At 38.8% G+C, this 15,645-nt stretch overlaps 1 long non-coding RNA gene across 1 annotated transcript; it reads left to right on the top strand.

The window, feature by feature from the left end:
* Positions 1 to 1,331: 1,331 nt before the first annotated feature.
* LOC131510560 (uncharacterized) lies at positions 1,332 to 7,839 on the top strand. The gene is made up of 3 exons (XR_009261097.1): positions 1,332 to 1,470; positions 3,447 to 3,507; positions 7,724 to 7,839. It is a non-coding gene; the product is annotated as an uncharacterized LOC131510560 (long non-coding RNA).
* The last annotated feature ends 7,806 nt before the right edge of the window (positions 7,840 to 15,645 follow it).

Genomic DNA, 15,645 nt, shown 5'->3' with positions numbered 1-15,645 from the left:
GCTGCACCAGTTTGCATTCCCACCAACAGTGAAAGAGGGTTCCTGTTTCTCCACATCCTCTCCAGCATCTATAGTCTCCTGATTTGTTCATTTTAGCCACAGAGTGTCCTTAATTGAATCTTTGAATCACATTGACGGTGGAGAGAAAAATATTTTCCTATTCTAATTTACTTGCTCCTCTGTACAAATCTTCTTCCAGATCTATTAATAAGAAATGTTAGTGAATTTGTTTGAGGTAGGGTGATCCCACTTATAAACAGAGTAGGAGGCAATGCCAGTGGTATAATTTGAGGGACAGAGAGAGGTGTGTTTGTTCAAAAATAGCCCCCACCTGGCTACCGCATCTTTGGAATCCTCATCATTGGAGTTGTGTGTTGTTGTTGCTAAAGTGTCTCCAGGAGGCCCATTTTAAACTTATTTATTCTGGTTGTTGTGAAAACAAAAGGACGTACTACCTCCTTTATGGGGCAGGACTTGTTAAATGACATCAGACGTGCTATCATTTTGTTGAATAGGCAGAGATTTTCCATCTGAAAATTTGAGAAAGGGTCAGGGGGAACCTCTAAAAAGACCTGCTAAACTTCAGAAAAGGATTAGAAGGTATTCCTGTAAGGAGGGTAAATGGATAAGAGATTAAACAATGTCAGCTACAAGATTATTTGTGTAAAATTTAAGGAAATAAAAACCCTAAAATATTCTTGAAGTGTGGAAGAACCTTGGAATGTGGAAATTCAATGTACATGTATGTATTTGGCTTATGGAATGAGTAAGATGACAGGGCCAGAGTTTGTTCAACAGTGATGGGGACAGACCTGGGGGTGAGAAAGGTAAGTTGCTTAGCAACTCAAAGGCCATCAAAGCAATGAGACCTTGTCAGAAGAGATGCTCTGGCTTAAGAAACCACCATCTGCCCATTCACCTAAGCCAGGAAGCAAAGGAGAGGTGGGGTGAGGGATGGTGCAGATTTCACTTGTTTTACATAAGCCTAAATGGGATACTGTGATTTATAATAACAAATGTAGATTTGTTCTTCATCCCTGTTTCTGGCACAGAGCTCCTAAAACCTTTGAAATTTCCAAAGTGAAGAGAGCAATGAAGATGTCTTTTTTTATGTTAATGAGGTGACTTTTGGACAGTGCTTAAGGATGGGGCTAGTTGCCAGAACCAACAATGATTTGAGGATTAGAACTTTGAGTCCAACCCCAGGGCGTCCCTTGAGAGTGGAGGGGCTGGAATTTGAATCAATTGCCAGTGGCCGATGGTTTAGTCATGCCTATGTAATCAAGCCTATGTAATGAAGCTGTAATAAAAATCCAAAAGGAGAGCGTTTGAAGAACTTTCAGGTTCGTGAACAGGTAGAGATTCAGGGAGAGAAGTGCACTCTGAGACGGTATGGAAACTCCATGCCTTTCCTTCATACCCTGTTCTACACATCTCTTTCATCTGGTTGTTTCTAAATTTTATAATCATGTAATCAAAGTGGGGGGGAAGGGAGGCAAATCAAGAAACAGATTCTTTTTTTTTTAATGTTTATTTCCTTTGGGGGAGAGAGAGACACACACACAGAGAGAGAGAGAGAGAGAGAGAGAGAGAGACAGAGAGAGACAGAGAGAGAGACAGAGAGAGAGAGAAAGCTAGGGAGGAACAGAGAGAGAGAGGGAGACAGAGGTCCCAAGCAGGCTCCATAGTGTCAGTGCAGAGCCCCAAGTGGGGCTCAAACTCAAGAGCTGTGAGATCATGATCCGAGTCCAAATCAAGAGTCTGGATGCTTAACCGAATGAGCCACCCAGGCACCCCAAGATTTTAACTATAGACAAAAAACTGATGGTTACCAGAGGGGAGGTAGGAGAGGGGTTGGGTTAAACAGATGATAGCAATTAAGGAGTGTACTTGCTGTGAAGAGGACAGGGTGTTGTATACAAGTGTTTAATCACCCGAAACTAAACATTACACTGTATGTTAACTAAATGGAATTTGAATAAAACCTATTTTTTTTTTTTAAATAAACAGGTAGTCAAGTAAGTAAAGTGTTTCTGAGTTCTGTAAGCTGTTTTAGCCCTGGTAACAACCTGTACTTATGACTGTCATCTGAAGTTGGGAGTTAAGGGGGGCCATGGTTGTAGGACTGAACTCTTAAATCTGTGGGATTTGCTGCTCTCTCTAGGTAGAAAATGTCAGAATTGAATTGAAATTTGAGTTAAATTGTAGGACACTCAGTTGGTCTCCTGGGCATTGCTAGGAGGTGTGGAGGATCCTCTCGTCCTCCACACACACGAGAATTGAGTGCTGTTTGGTAGTGTGGGGAAAACCTTCACACATCAGGTGACTAGAAGTGTTCTGTGGGAGTCTGGTAGTGTGAGAGTAAAGAGGAAACACAGGAAGGACTGGGTTTTTCCTTACACCTGTAGATCACACTGCTTTTCCTATTTACTGCTTTTCTTTTTCGAGATTGCTTTGGCTATTCGGGGTCTTTTGTGGTTCCATACAAATTTTAGGATTGTTTGTTCTAGCTATGTGAAAAATGCTGGTGGTATTTTGATAGGGATTGCATTGAATGTGTAGATTGCTTTGGGTAGTATTGACATTTTAACAATATCTCTTCTTCCAATTCATGGGCATGGAATGTTTATCCATTTCTTTGCGTCGTCTTCAATTTCTTTCCACACTGTTGTATAGTTTTCAGAGTACAGGTCTTTCACCTCTTTGGTTGGGTTTATTCCTGGGTATCTCATTGGCTTTGGTGCAGTTGTAAATGGGATCGATCCCATAACTTCTCTTTCTGTTCTTTCATTATTGGTGTATAGTTTTTATTTAAATTCCAGTTAACATACAGTGTAATATTAGTTTCAGCTGTACGATATAGTGATTCAGCACTTTCATTCAACACCTGGTGCTCATCACAAGTGCATTCCTTAATCCCCATCATCTATTTACAAAGTTTAAATCACCTGTCTGGGAATTGCGTGGAAGAGGGCATGCTCAGATTTAAATATAAATAGAAATCCGCTGTGGTTGTTGTTGTTGTTTTTTTTTTTTTTTTCCAGTTCTCCTCTGTAGGTGCACCGCTCATTTGTTCATTGGAAGAATTGTTAGCTTAAGAAAACAGGTAAGGGGTGCCTGGGTGGCTCAGTTGGTTAAGTGTCCGACTTCATCTCAGGTCATGATCTCGCAGTTCGTGGGTTCAGGGGTTCGTGGGTTTGTGAGTTCGAGCCCCGTATTGGGCTCTGTGCTGACAGCTCAGGGCCTGGAGCCTGCTTCAGATTCTGTGTCTCCCTCTCTCTCTGCCCCTCCCCCGCTCACATTCTGTCTCTTTCCCTCAAAAATAAATAAACATTAAAAAAAAAAGACAGGTAAAAAGTGACTCAAATTCTTAATGATTCAGGAGACTGTTTATTATGGGAATATTCATTTATTACTCTACTTTTTTCTTTTCTGATTTTGCTGAGTAGCCACTACCGAAGACATTATCACCTTTAATGAAGAGAAAGAAAGCAAAAAATACAAAAGGTAAACTAAACCTACTTTGTTGAGGGGTTTTTATCACTAATGTATTTTGTACTTTGTCAAATGCTTTTTCTGTGTCTATTGAGAGGATCATATGGTTCTTATCCTTTCTTATATTAATGTGGCATATCATGTTGATTGATTTGTGGGTATTGAACAACCCTTGAAAAACAGGAGTAAATTCCACTTGATCACGGGGAATGACTTTTTAAATGTACTGTTGGATATGATTTGCTAGTATTTTGTTGAAGATCTTTTGCTTCGATGTTCATCAGGGATTTTGGCCTGTAGTTCTCTTTTTTAGTGAGCTTTATATGGTTTGGGTATCAGGGTAATGCTGGCGTTAAGGAATGAATTTGGAAGTTTTCTTCCCTTTCTTATGTTTTGGAATAGTTTGAGAAGAATAGGAGTTTACTTTTCTTTAAATGTTTGTTAGAATTCACCTCAAAGCTCACTGCCCTTTCCAAAACTTAACTATTTTTTTCTTGAATAAACACTCCTTGGATTCTGGCGTGTATTAGTTAACTTTCAGAGGTCTGAGAAAGTTGGTTTTGTCCGTGTTTTCTTTACTTGTATGGAGGAGTGGATTTTTGGAGATCCTTATCCTACTGTCCCAGAAACCTGTCTCTTCAACAGCATCTTTTTTTTTTTTTCCACGTTTTTTATTTATTTTTGGGACAGAGAGAGACAGAGCATGAACGGGGGAGGGGCAGAGAGAGAGGGAGACACAGAATCGGAAACAGGCTCCAGGCTCCGAGCCATTAGCCCAGAGCCTGACGCGGGGCTCGAACTCACGGACAGCGAGATCGTGACCTGGCTGAAGTCGGACGCTTAACCGACTGCGCCACCCAGGCGCCCCTTCAACAGCATCTTAATAGTCTCATTTCCTGCCAACCTTGATCAAGCATGTTATTTAACATCAGTGAGCCCTAATCTCCTCATCTGTAAATTGAAAACCATAACATAAGCCTCATCGGGTTGCTGTAGATAATGAAAGAGAAGTTACCAAGCTCTGTCCCTTGATTGTTAGGAGCGGTTGTTTCTCCCCTCCCTCTTTTGTACTTCTAGTTCATTTTGCACCATTGAAATATTTCCAGAGTCTAGCTTAAAAACCAGAAGTGATTATTCATACTTGCTAAAATCTACTACTCTTTTTATCTCTTTGTGCCTTCCATGTTTGAATCCCAGTTCACCTTTTCATTTAGAGTTCTTTCTATACCCTGCCATTAATGCTTGGTTCCTGCCAACCTGTTTCATCCAATTGTGCTTGGAGTACATATGGAGTACATATGGGGTTTTTTTCCAACTATTTATCTGTTTATTTTCTGGGTTTTCTTCTCTTTTATCTCTGCTTTCTCACTGATACCCTGCACACTATTTTCCCCCCTCCTTCCCAAACCAGAGCAGAATCAATGAATCAAGGCATTTCTTTACTGAAAGGCAAAAGAATTTGGTCTCTGTTAGCAGAGCTGTTTCTGGATCTCCTATGCCTTCAAAGCTCTTTCTGTCCTTATCCTATACACACTTCAGGACCTAAAGTTCCACCGTCTCCTTTAGCTCTTCATTCATACCCAGTTTGACACTCAGTCTATTTCTGTACATGATTGCAATCAGTTTATTTAACTACACTATCTTTTGGTCTTTTTGATTGCTTTATGACTAAAGCTTTGGCAAGGTGTATATATTAGCATATCAGTCCAATGTACAAACATGGGAAGAAAATACAATTTTAAAAGGTTTGAGTATGAAAATAGGCAGTATTTCAGAGAGGCATTAATAAAAAGAATTTTTGTGCAGTTTGTTCCTGCATAATTTTGCCCACGGCTTCTAAAATAAAAGTGAGTTATCTTTTAAACAATGTCATTCAGAAAATGTAACTTTAGATACTATCAATTAAATGACTGCTGTAAATGATTAGGAAATGAATTGCCCACACAATTTGCTACTTCCTATCAAACAACTTTATACTGCTTTTGTCAAGCATATTACTACTTTTTACATTTTCAAGGTTTATAGTCTATCCATTCTTAAACCGACCGAAATATGTACATGCTTTTAAGTTGATAAATACATTTTGCAGCATTTGTCCTATGGATGCAAAGTCGACTCCATGGCAAGGCCATACCATAACTGATAAAACCTATGTCCTGTTATAGGACATGTATAATAGTTTCCATTTTTCTTAAACAATATTCTGATGATTTTCCCTAGCAAGTTTTGCTCACTAATTTTCCCATCCTTTCTTCCTTATCTTTATGAAGAAAAAACAGAGAAAAGTTAAAAAACATTAAGTCTGGGTAATCATTGGCTATCATGTTGACCAAGCATACAGGAATTTCAATTAATGTATACTAAACCTACCATAGTTCACCCATAAAATTAAAATGTAAATGCCTTTCTCCCCAGGGTTTTGAAAGTTGCATTTAGATAATATCTGAAAAAGATAGACTATCAAACCATTGCAGTATATTGCTAATTTCATTGTTGAGGCAGTTTTATGAAACCACTGCCACCATAGCACCATTTTTATGCTGTATTACTTTTTGACGTAAATGACTACTTACAAAAACTGAAAACACTATGAAAATGTCACGACAGTCCTGGGCTCTACACATCCCTAGCTTTATAGACTCCAGCGGATCATGAGGTTGCAAAGTATGCTGTCATTAGGAATTCCTGACACATCTTTTTGGAACAATACATGATAATGATTTTTTCAAATATTTCATTTACTAACTATTGTGTTATGAATTATAAACCTAAAAATTTAATAGGCAGATTATTTTTCCTGTAATTGCAGTGCAATCCCACCAATTGTAGTGATGGCATTTTGTGTGCTTAAAAAAAATGGTCATAGTCTCTACATGTACCTTGTAAATACAGATGTTAAAATAATCGCTTGTATCTTGTTAGTGCCTTTCATGATATTTCCAAAATTTGCACTGAAATACATGACTTCACAGAATGGATTAAGGTTGGAGGATTTTATTTCTAAGAATCCACCTGAATATGTACTTACATTAAAGGAGAGATCATGTGGATTAATAATTCAAAAGGCTACCATTTATACTTGCCTCATTAAAAAAAAACTCTTCACTGAATCTGTTGAGTGGGATGTCTGTATATTACTGAAGTCTCTTCACCTTTAGCTTTCGTCTTCTGTTTAGAAGTGTTTAACAGAGAAACAAATGCTACTGTAAATATGCCACAACTTTGCAAGGGATAGGCAGTTAAGCAAACATGTAGTAAGATCCTACTATGTAGCGAGCACTATAGTGCTTGCTGGAAGCCCCAAGATCAATGGTTGGTGGTTTTTGTGTCTAATGAGTTTATAGTTTGGAGAGAGAAACAGATCCACGAACAAGTTATCTTGATATAATTGTCTTAAATTAGTATTTAGGCAGAAACATTACAAATACTTTGAGGAACAGAGTATTGACCGTGTCTGGTAAGGTGAGGTGATGCTTAAACTCAGTTTTCAGGGATGAAAACTAGCCACATAAAGGGTGGTCCATGAAGTTAGAAGTCCCACCATGGCCAGCATGTTGGATGCAGTTGCACAGGCTGTGCCCTGAAGTCCAGCTCCTGATGATCTGACTTGCTCTCATACGCCGTTTTGTAATTCATCTGCCCAGAGGAGGCACCTTTCTGTAATCTCTCTGTTGAGTATGGTTCCTTCTTGTGTTGGTTCACTCAGAAGGGGCACTTACACATTTATACAAAGTGTTTATATAAATTATGCCATTTATGTGACAGTACTGTACTGTTAACCTTCCACTGTTGGTCAGAGGACTAGAACTTCTCTTGGTATCCTCTTTAACTCACAAATTTTCTAAGATCTAACATCCTTTACCCTCTCTTCCGGAAGCTTCCACAAATCCTGAGATTTCCTGCTAGCAAAGAGTTAGCAGATTCAGAAGCTGATGGAAAGGGCTGGTCTGAGCTCTGGGCTGTCTCTCCGATCTAGATCAAAGTTAATACAAACTGAAGGAAACTTGGGCAACTGGCTGACTGCTCAAGGGAATGGTTCTCAAAAGGCAACAGCTGCATATTTAGTTAGATTCCAGAAAAGTTAGCTTCCAGGGACTAGTGGTTTCCTTACTTTCTTTTTCTTTCTACGTGTTATATGCCTTCCTCCCAACAGTTTCCTTCCAGAGCTTCTGCCAGTGGAAAACTTCTTCTGCTGTAACTGAATCTTTCTATCTTCCGTTGTTCTCAGGCTCTGTTTATGTTTCTGCGTTGGATGATTCACATCTACTTTTCCCTGTGCAGCCTTGGGAGAGGGAAGAGGCCCCTGGAGGAAACAACTGGAAAAGTTCAGGGAACTAAATTCAGACAAGGTGTGCATATAGGGAAAACAGATTTAAATTTGGAAATACTATACTACCATGTGTGTATATGCTGGGAATCACTTAGAAAAGAATGCTTTGGAAATACCTAGGATAGTGGCCAGTACATACAGTCATGAATGAAGGATTCAGATAAAACGAATCTCTGAGAAATAGGTCTGTGGTACCGGTAATGAATAGTGTGCAGTACAATATCAGAACTCCAGCAAAGAGAGAAGCTTGGTCAGTCACTGTATTTGAAGTTGTTAGGCAAATATTAACCTCATAGATACTAAAGGATTGATAGTAAGTAGTTTGAATTGCTGTTCTGCTCCTCAAGGGAGACAAGAGAAGACCCTTAAGAGTATTCACAAGCCTTTGGGGCACCTGGCTGGCTCAGGCAGTAGAGGGTGCGACTCTTAATCTCAGGGTCGTGAGTTTGAGCTCCATGTTGGGTGTAGAGTTGACCTAATAATTTTTTTTAAAGAGTATTCAAAAGTCTTTAAATTTCTTACTAGGTGTCTCTGAGGAGCTCCAAGGAAAAGGTTGTAACCTGGGAAGCATGATTTTGAACAGAAGTTGTGTGATCTTTGGGAAGTCCCAACCCAGTAAAGTCTTTTTTTACTTAAAGGTTGGACACAAAAGTCTGATCCTTAGCCAAGAAACCCAGCAGTAGCTGTTCAGCAGCAATCAGTTGGCAAGTAAAATATACATTTTGGAGAGGAAAAGTGCTGGGATAGAATTATCCAGACAAATTGGAGGAGGAGATAATTTGATCAGGGCTCCTAGAAGAGAGGTGATTATTGACACGTAAGCATGACCTAGAGAGACGGAACAAATACTGCTCCTTAGAGTAGGCGGGTTCAAGTTAATTTTTGGCAAGGTGACCAAAACTCTGCAGACACTCTGCCACCACCTTCTACACCACCTTATGGCAGTGTTTCATAGGTGCAGGCTGAGGATCACTTGGAGCACAAGCACTGGGGATACTGTGAAATGTCTGGCCTCTAGATCGTACCCTAGGTTTGCAGCATTGGTATCTCTGAGAGTGACATGGGAAAATCTGACTGTTTTTGTAATGACCCCGAGTAATCCCAAGTCTATTAGCACTTAAGAATCCACAGCTTACAGCATACTGTGTACTGTACAGTAAGAGAGGTGAACATTGAAGAGTCTGTTTCCATAAAGAAGCTACAGATGTAGACTCTGAGATGCAGGTATTCCATGGTGTGCAGATGACTCTTTGTGAGAAGACTACAGAGACATATTGCTACTTGAGAATAAGAGTACTACCAAGTCAATATGCTTTTCACTTCGGTTTTTCTTCCTTTAAAAATCATCAGAGAGTTTTATATAGATGCACTGGGAGTGCATAGATGAGAAAAAGGGAAAGAATTCTGGTATTTACATAGTCGCCTGCCCATAATTAAAGTGATACATGTGCATAAATAAATTACACTGAGGGGCGCCTGGGTGGCTTGGTCGGTTAAGCGTCTGACTTCGGCTCAGGTCATGATCTCACGGTCCGTGAGTTCGAGCCCCGCGTCAGGCTCTGTGCTGACAGCTCAGAGCCTGGAGCCTGTTTCAGATTGTGTGTCTCCCTCTCTCTCTGCCCCTCCCCTGTTCATGCTCTGTCTCCCTCTGTCTCAAAAACAAATAAACGTTAAAAAAAAAGAAAAAAAAATTACACTGAATATTATGGTGATACGTTTGCAAATGTGGAACCACTAGCTCTTTGGGAAAAAGTCCTAATGTGTAAAATTAGCTTACTTGTGTGGTGTAAATACTTGCATGTTGATCAATTTCAAACTACCACAAAGTTCCTAAAATTTTAATAAGTCCGTTCTTACGAACCAGTATAAGCCAGCTCTGCTGATTTTATATGTAAACTATTATATTTATATCTGTTATTTCAAAGTTAACTCTGAAACTTACTGTAGTGAACAGTACCTACTTACTTCTCCAGGTCCCTGCCAACATTCATATTTCTATGCATTTTCCCCCTTTTGCTGCTCTTTGTGCGCCATTATGATTTTGATGTGTTAGTGTGGCCAGTACACTTCTCAGATAAATTGTTTTTCTAGGGTTACACATCTTGAATGTGATTTGAACAGGAACAAAAAGACCTTACAATAGTGATAAAAAACTAACAACTGCCAGATGAAGGAAGTTGAAGTTATTTTTTAAAAGTATTTATAAAGCTAAATGGCATCAATATATCAGACACAATCTGATTCTTTAAAAAAAATCTCTTCTGAAAAATAATTGGGTTCATAGACTTGGAGAATAAGAAGGTATCTGGCTCATTGCTAGAAAACTCTAAATAACTGTGTTTGATATTTGCTGAGAATTGGAGGCCGATGGGCTCTGGCAGCCAATGGGTCTGGCAGGGAAATATTTGTTGTATAATTTTCTGGAGAGAGGGAAGTCACGGGAGAAATCTGGGGAGTTCTTAGAACAGTATCTAAAGATAACTACATAATACTTTGCAGAGTTGGAGAGGTTAGTGAAAAAGGTATATTTTGAGGAAGCTCCAGAAGATAATTGTGACTTAATTATTGTGTACCATCTATGGGCTGCTACCCCTTCCTCTGCCCAATCCGCCCTCCCTTATGAAGTATTTAGGTAGGATATAGGCAAATACTGGATTAGAGGTATGATTAATTCAGTTCTACCTGAAAATGTCAGTTTTATAGGAAGGTAGCAACTAGGAATTTAATTGTACAAAGCATCATTAAATTGTTCTTCTATTGAGTAATTCAGCTAAAGTAATGTGGGCTAATTAGTGGGGAGGGATATTGTGGTGAGATTGGCTAAAAAATGTGAAATACATGGATTATATGTAGAGGACTGAATTGTTGAGGACTGAAAATTGTGTCCCCTTCCCTACCCCCAAATTCACAGTTTGAAGCCTTAACCCCGTGTGTGACTGTATTTGAAGGCAGGGCCTATAAGGAGGTAATTAGGGTTAAATGAAGTCATAAGGAAGGACCCTAATTGAATAGGACTAGTGTCCTTAGAAGAAGAGGATGGAAGAACTCTCTCCCACTCTCCCTCCCTCCTTTCCTTGTTTCCTTCTCTCCTTGTTTCCTCCCTTTCTCCCTGTCATCCTTTCCCACTCTCCCGTTCTCCTTTCCTCCCCATGTGTCTCTATCTCTCCTTCTTTCCCCCTCTCCTTTGCTCCCTGTCTTCCCCTTTGTGCCTGTGTGTGTGCGCACACAGAACAAAGGCCCGAGAAGAGAGCCTTCACCAGAACCCAACCTCTGAGGCCTTCATCTTGGACTTTGTGATACCAAAACTGTGAGAAGGTAAGTTTCTGTTGTTTAACCCACCCAATCTATGATATTCTGTTATGGCAGCCTGAGCAGATTAATACATATGTATTATAAAATAATGCATATTAGTACTTGCAAGCATATAAAATAATTACAGATGGGCTGCATATTTGTTTAACGCTATGAAAACAATAACAGCTTATACTTCCTGAATTCTGCTACTGCTGCTTGTTTGTCTTCTGTTTTGGCCAGGCACAGTCTCAACCTCTCTGCTAGTATCAACCCATTTAAGTGTCACAAGGCTATTAAGCTGGTACTCACATTTTTGTTTTTCCTGTGTTGCAAAATGAGGAGATGGGAGGCACAAGAGTTTTAGGAACTTACTGAATACCACGAACTAAGTAAGTGGCAGCATCTTTGAACCCATCATTTGGCTCAAGAGTACAAGCTCTTACCTACCATGCTGTGAGAGCAATTTATTTGCAAATTATAATAATTCTGTGCTTCTATAAAGTTTTATTTTCCTAAAAGCAAATTACCCACCTAAATTGCTTATCATTCTCGACCACTAACCTACCATTTGTACAAGTTATTTCCAGGGGAATTTTGGTGAAGGGTAATAGTAAAAATTCATTTAAGCTTCTTTAAAAATCCATCCCTGTTGGTCCCTACCCTTACTTTAGCCAGAGCGAGCCCCTGCTATTGATAGGAATTATCACATATCCCAAGAGTGCAGGGAAGGGAGATGTTTGAGAACAACTGGTTGATACCATTAGATTTTTTAAAATAATAATGAGGGGCCTGAATGAGTCTCTAGCCCATGACCTCTGCTTACTTGACAGCACATGCAGTAGAGTCTGTATAAACATAATTACTTGAATAACAAAAATGTTTTTGGACATCCAACAGTACCTAGGAGTGTGAGTCAATCAGAAAAGTTAAGTCAATATCTATTTAAAAAAAATTTTTTTTAATGTTTATTTATTTTTGAGACAGAGAGAGACAGAGCATGAACGGGGGAGGGGCAGAGAGAGAGGGAGACACAGAATCGGAAGCAGGCTCCAGGCTCCAAGCCATCAGCACAGAGCCCGACGCGGGGTTCGAACTCAAGGACCATGAGATCATGACCTGAGCCAAAGTCGGACGCTTGACCAACTGAGCCACCCAGGCGCCCCTCAGTATCTATTCTCAATGAGTTTCCATGATACTGAGAAAACTCTAATATGCCTTGGAGAAAAAATGTAAATGGGAAGAAAATATATTTCATAGTGGAGATGAAAATAATTTAAGGCAGGACTCTGTTGTCTAGTGATCTGTGTTGTTATAAATAGAGATTTTACTCTCCCAAATATAAGGTGGGTTTTAAAACGAACAAGTACATAACTATGCTAGGTTCTTGTGTATATTCCTAAATGTGGTAGCATTAAAAATAAAAAGTGAAGCCAGAAATCACATGGTAAAGAAAAGTAGCTGTTCTCACCAGGGATAAGATGGTCTGTACAAGTGCATGTTGAATGGGCTTTGAGAGTGTTGGTAGTTTAAGCAAAGCATAATCTGGTAGCTTACATCGATCTCCTTGATGGTATAACTCACTTCATAGTTATACCAGTACATCTCAGTCCAAACTCTGGTTAAGGTTCTGCTATTGAACAGAATTAGTTGATTTCTAAGAATAAATAATGATGGATCTGTAGGGTTCATCAATTTACTCTGGTGCAGGTTTTCTCTGTGGCCTGTAACTTTCTCCTACAGTTCGGTGACTGCAGTATGTGATAGGTTCTGGCTTCATAAAAAGGAGGAAAAGGCTGACTACTGCCCAGTTCTTTTTTTTTTTTTTTTTTTTTTTTTTAAGTATCTATATCTAATACCTCCCTCCCCCCCCAACACACACATTTCCTGGCTAGAACAAAGGGTGACTTTGGTAGTCATCAAGATCCTTCCTGTTTTTGCTATATTTGGTGTTTTGCTGCATTCTTCTCTCTGGCTTGTCAGCTCCTTCAGATCCTCAGTCTTGCCTATTTGCTTGAACTTTGAACTTCCATTGGCACCTTGTTGGAGTAGTTGTGTTCCTGTCTCTGACAGTGTAAGATGTTTAGTATTTCTGATGATTCTTCTTTTTTCATTGAATAACTACCCAAAGGTTAACTTATGGTTCCAATAATTAGAACTATTTTTTAAAGAACTATTTTAAATGTGAATTCAAAGACTTGGTAATTCTTTAACTTCTTTTTAGCTTACACATCTTACTATTGTAATTTGTAAGTCTAGCAACTTTTAACCATCATTTTAAATTACTTTTGAAATAATATTTGGCACCATTTGAAACTTAATTGACATCTTCAAATATACTTAGCTGAATTTATAGATTATATACTATATGTTGAATATTCTTCTTAAATATTTCACTTGTGCAAAAGTACAGTCATGTGCAAAATAAAAAAATCATCTTTCTGAATAGTAAATACTTCCAATTAATATGACAAACTTAAAATACCTTCAATTTTCTTAATAATTGCACAAAATGGCATAACTTTAATTGAACTCTGTCCTGTAACACCTCCTCCTCAAAAAAACTTCTGCTTTCTGTTTGGTTTCTACTTTGCTGCTGTGTGCTGGTGAGACTCTCGTATAGAGGAAAAGCCATGTAAATGTGGATATCCCTCAGTGCAGTTCTTTTCTTTAGTTTAATAATTTTTTTCAAAGTTTTAATTGTTTTCTATGGGAGAGTTACTCTGATACCAACTACTTTGTCATTACTTGAACTGGACCTGTCAGACCAGAGACTCTGAATAAATATAAAATAGAGACTGAGGAAATAAAGATATCACAGATAATTACCCAACAACAAATAATATCTTCTTTCATAGCCAAAGGTGGAAGATTTAAATGCAGAATTCACACATGTCTTGGGTCATACTGATGAAGTAAAATGTTTGAAATTTTGTTTTGCGGGCAGCGAAGCTCTTGACTTCCTGGCAAAACAGAAGGGAAGCTGCCATTTCATTTGTGTGACCAGTGGTGCTCTGGACTTGGCAGTGGCTCAAAACTGGTCTTCCAGCTCCTTGGCCTAGAACCTATGCTGTGTTTTGTTCTTCCTTAAGTGGCTTAGATACCTGACAAATAGAAGATGACTGGTCTTTTAGCTTGCAAAAAAAGAGTGCATACGCCTTAAGTATATCCGGGCTCTTACAGACTTTGATAACTATAAATTCTGTGAGTTTAAACTTGGGAGAGAATTTGTCATTACTCCATTTGAAACTTACATTCTACTAAAATGCCTCCTTTAATGCTATGGATAAAAAAATAGCAAGGAAGAAGTACAGAGAAGGATGGTGGAGAAAACAATTTTCAACAAAGCATTACACATAAAATGTATCTGAGAAAAAGGAACAAAGAAACCTAGGGAGCTGGGATAACCATCTCAAACAAAAGAGTAACCACTTTTGTGAACCAGTCTAAGCCAGGTTGGCTCAACAACGTCACATCAGATAAATAGAGATATGTGGGAGGCTACCTTTGATGTTACCGGGTGATACTTGAGGTTGAAAGCAAGTCTTAGCCTAAACCCCAGTTCTGCCTAATGTATAAACCTTTATTAATGAATAGGAAAAAACATATGCATAAAATCTGTTCTTGATTTCTCTGGAACATCCATCTCTCTGTCCTTAGCCACTCTGACAGGTAGCTTACATGAAAAATTTAACCTAAGGCCAATGCTACAATATTTTGATGGCCATGTCAGCCACTGGTTACTGGGGTCAAATGACAGAGTTGTTCCTGAAATGGAGTGGCCCAAGGCCTTTGGAGTCTTGAATATTAAGTGATTGCCAATTTGGGTTTGTTGAATTTTTATGCCATCTTCATTTAGTCTCGCATTTAGCCAACCATATATTTCAGAAATCATTCATTTTAGCAATGAAAATTTACTGCTGAGTTTCTTTGTGATTAACAAAATTTCTTGTAAAGATTTTGATAAAATATTTGAAATGCCTAAGTGCACTGAGTGTGGATTCCTCTTTAATCTATTTCAAATGCTAACTGGATGCCTTTGCCTTGAGTATTAAAGTTAACCCATACCTGTATATATTACACTGCTTACTGATGGATTTTAAAAGCAATTTACTTCACAGATTATATAACAACTCTTGATGACAATCAGATTTGTCTAGAATCCCTTTGCCCAAATGAACAGATCTGAATCACGATCTGAATCATGCACTGAGGGTAGACATTGCTAATGAATAATTAACAGCTTTCTGCTAGGATTAAATACAGATTCACCGTCTTCAGCACAGGCAGCCATTACCAATCCAAACGTTCAGTCCAGATAAAACTTGTCATCCTGGCCTTCGTTTTCCTCAGTTTAATGTCCAATGTTTATTTTACTTAAATTTTTAGGCAATAACTGACCCTCTCCATTTCACATAGTGCATGACAGTAGCTTCAGGCAATACACGTTTGACATTTGTAGACAAATAAAGTGGGAGGCAATTCTGTCCTGAGTATCACTGCTTTGAGAAGTCAACATTGCGGATGAT

Source organism: Neofelis nebulosa, chromosome 1 (assembly GCF_028018385.1).
Source record: "Neofelis nebulosa isolate mNeoNeb1 chromosome 1, mNeoNeb1.pri, whole genome shotgun sequence".
In the NCBI taxonomy this organism is placed as follows: Eukaryota; Metazoa; Chordata; class Mammalia; order Carnivora; family Felidae; genus Neofelis; species Neofelis nebulosa.
Note: the sequence above shows the minus strand (reverse complement) of the source record. Positions and strands in the feature narration are given on the sequence as shown.